Source organism: Raphanus sativus, chromosome 6 (genome assembly GCF_000801105.2).
Source record: "Raphanus sativus cultivar WK10039 chromosome 6, ASM80110v3, whole genome shotgun sequence".
In the NCBI taxonomy this organism is placed as follows: Eukaryota; Viridiplantae; Streptophyta; class Magnoliopsida; order Brassicales; family Brassicaceae; genus Raphanus; species Raphanus sativus.
This window is the reverse complement of record NC_079516.1, coordinates 37558812-37561822: the sequence shown is the minus strand read 5'-3', so window position 1 is coordinate 37561822 and position 3011 is coordinate 37558812.

The window sequence follows — 3011 nt, the reverse complement described above, 5'->3', positions numbered from 1 at the left end:
AAAAAATGGAAAATATTAATTACCATAGTTATAGAGAATATTCTATTTTTAGTTTAAATTAAATGCCAATGGAAAGACTTGTAAATATATTGAAATACAGGGGCATAATCCTAAATTTTTTAAATATGATTGCTTTAATAGTATAGATTAAAGAAAAAAGAACCAATCACAAATAACACTTCTAACTTTAGTTTTAACCTTTCTATTTAAATATTATTTAATAGTATTGTTTTTTGCATTGGATTTTGAAAACAATTTATATCATGAAACAAACTAAAACTCTCAAAGATACTTATATATAGAAACAGAGGAAATATTTTATTTAACAAACACAAAATACTCCCTCTGATTCTGAATAAGTGTCATTCTGAATAAATCAATAAATTTTCCATATTTTTTATACAAAAACATCATTATCCATACATTTCAACCAATAGAAAAATAAAATAAAAAATAAAATCAATAAATTCTGTTGAAGGGATCAGTTGTCGCAATTCAGACATGAGGCCAAGACTGAAAAAGGGGCTTCACCTAATGGGCTTCAATACATTTGCAAAGCCCATACGTTTATCAGTCAAGACAACAGCCCATCCCAGAAGCCTGACTTGCAAGTATATAAATAACCTGAAACTTGAAGTGCAGAGTTAGGGTTTTTACGGCAAGTACCAAGCAATAGCAACAATAGCAGGAGAGTGGCGGTGAAGATACTCAAGTGCTGATCAGGTTGTGTTGTTTGGTGATCATAGTGTCAGCTAGCGTTGGTAGTATCTCTTCTCTGGTTCCTGTTGAGAAGAAGAGATCAAGCGTTAGGTTAGAGATACAATACAAGCTAATCATATTGTAAACTTTTGTTACTTTGACACTAGTGGATCTTGAGAGCACAGTCTCTCCCCAGACGTACCGAAAGGGAACTGGGTTACCAAATTGTCTTGTGTTCTTTAACTACAAACAAACAAACGTATCAAGGTTACATTAATCAAGTATAACTTAGGTGATATAAGTTAACAGCGAGGTTAGAGTGAATTGAAATACCTCACAAGTGGTATCAGAACATCAGGCTACTGCAGTGGATACGGTTGTCAGTTTCTGATCTGCAGCTGGTGGGTCACAGGAGAAGGATCCGGTGAGAAGCCATGCAATCCACGAAGATTAAAATTGATGTGGAGAAGTTTGATGGCAAAGGAGACTTCGGGTTGTGGAAATTCAAGATGCAAATGCAGCTTGAGAACTCGGGACTAGACAGTGTCCTGGAGGAAGATAAGCCAAGTTCATCATCTGAGAAAGGTGCTCTAAAGGTTGATGAACCGGATACAAAACCAGTGAAATCTCCTGGTGAGTTAACTGAAAAGGAGAAGGATAAACGTGCTAAGAATATGATATGCGCAAGTCTTAGCAATATGGTTTTGAGGAAAGTTATGAAGGAGACTACTGCCTTAGCAGTATGGAAAGCCCTTGAACGAGACTATCAGACGAAAACATTGCCTAACAGAATATATCTAAAACAGCGGTTTGCCAGTTTTAAGATGGAGGAACATAAAAGTATTGAGGAGAACCTGGATGTGTTTCTCAGACTAGTTGATGATTTGGAAAGTCTGAATATCTCTGTGAGTGATGAAGATCAGGCCATACAAGTGTTGTCAAGCCTACCAAAACAGTACGATCCACTGGTACACACTCTGAAATACGGGAATGGTAAGGAGACACTAACTCTGCAGGAAGTTACCTCATCTGCATATGCAAAAGAAGTTGAGCTCAAGGAATCTGGACTCATAGGAAAATCAAAGTCAAATGCAGAAGGACTAGTGGTGAGCAGGGGCAGGTCAGAAAAGAAATCTACACCTCACTGGAAGGGCAGGCACAAGAGTAGAGATGCAAGGTCTAAGTCAAGACCTAGAGGTACACAGAAACCCCGTGAATGCTGGTCTTGTGGTAAGGAGGGCCATTACAAGCGCGACTGCCCTGACAAGAAAGATTACAAGCAGAATGAGTCTGCAAACATAGCACAGGAAAAGGATCAGCCTATGATTCTAACCGCAAGCATACAGGATCCAAAGAAAGAATGGGTATTAGATTCCGGCTGTACCTTTCATATTACTCCAGAGAAGGATCTACTGTTTGACTTCAAGGAAGTAGATGGTGGGAAAGTCTTGATGGGTAACAACACCTGCAGCGAGGTCAAAGGAACAGGAAAGCTTAAGATAATAAACTCAGACGGTTCCACAGTAATCTTAAGCGACGTTAGATATATGCCTTCAATGGGCAGAAACCTAATTTCCTATGGCCAACTAGAAAAACATGGATGCAAGTACGAAGGACAGGATTTCATTGTTACTTTCTACCGACAAGGACAGAAAGTGATATCAGGAAAATACCAAGATGGTTTATACTACTTGCAAGGTTCAGTGGTAAAGGATGAAGCAACAGTAGCCCGAACTGAAGTGAATTTGACAAATCGCTGGCACTCTAGACTAGGACATATGAGCCTCAAAAACATGAACCTACTGGTTAAAGGAGGATACCTGAGCTCAAAGGAGGTTCACACCTTAGACTTCTGCGAGGAATGCGTATTTGGGAAGACACATAAGCAGAGTTTCCCTGATGGGAAGCATACCTCTACGAGTGTACTGGATTACATCCATAGCGACTTATGGGGATCTCCCTCAAATGAACCGAGTCTGTCTGGCTGCAGATACTTCCTCACCTTCATAGATGACTTCTCGAGAAAGGTATGGATAAGATTCCAGAGAACCAAAGACGAGGTCTTCGATCACTTCTCAGAGTGGAAAATCCTGGTTGAGAATCAAACCAAGACAAAGATAAAGTGCCTCAGGACCGACAACGGGCTTGAGTTCTGTAACCTGCATATGAACAAACTATGTCAGAGTTCAGGAATCAAAAGACACACGACGTGTACTTATACTCCACAACAAAATGGAGTTGCAGAACGAATGAACAGAACAATAGCTGACAAAATAAGATGCATGCTAGCTGAATCTTGTTTGGAAAAGAGC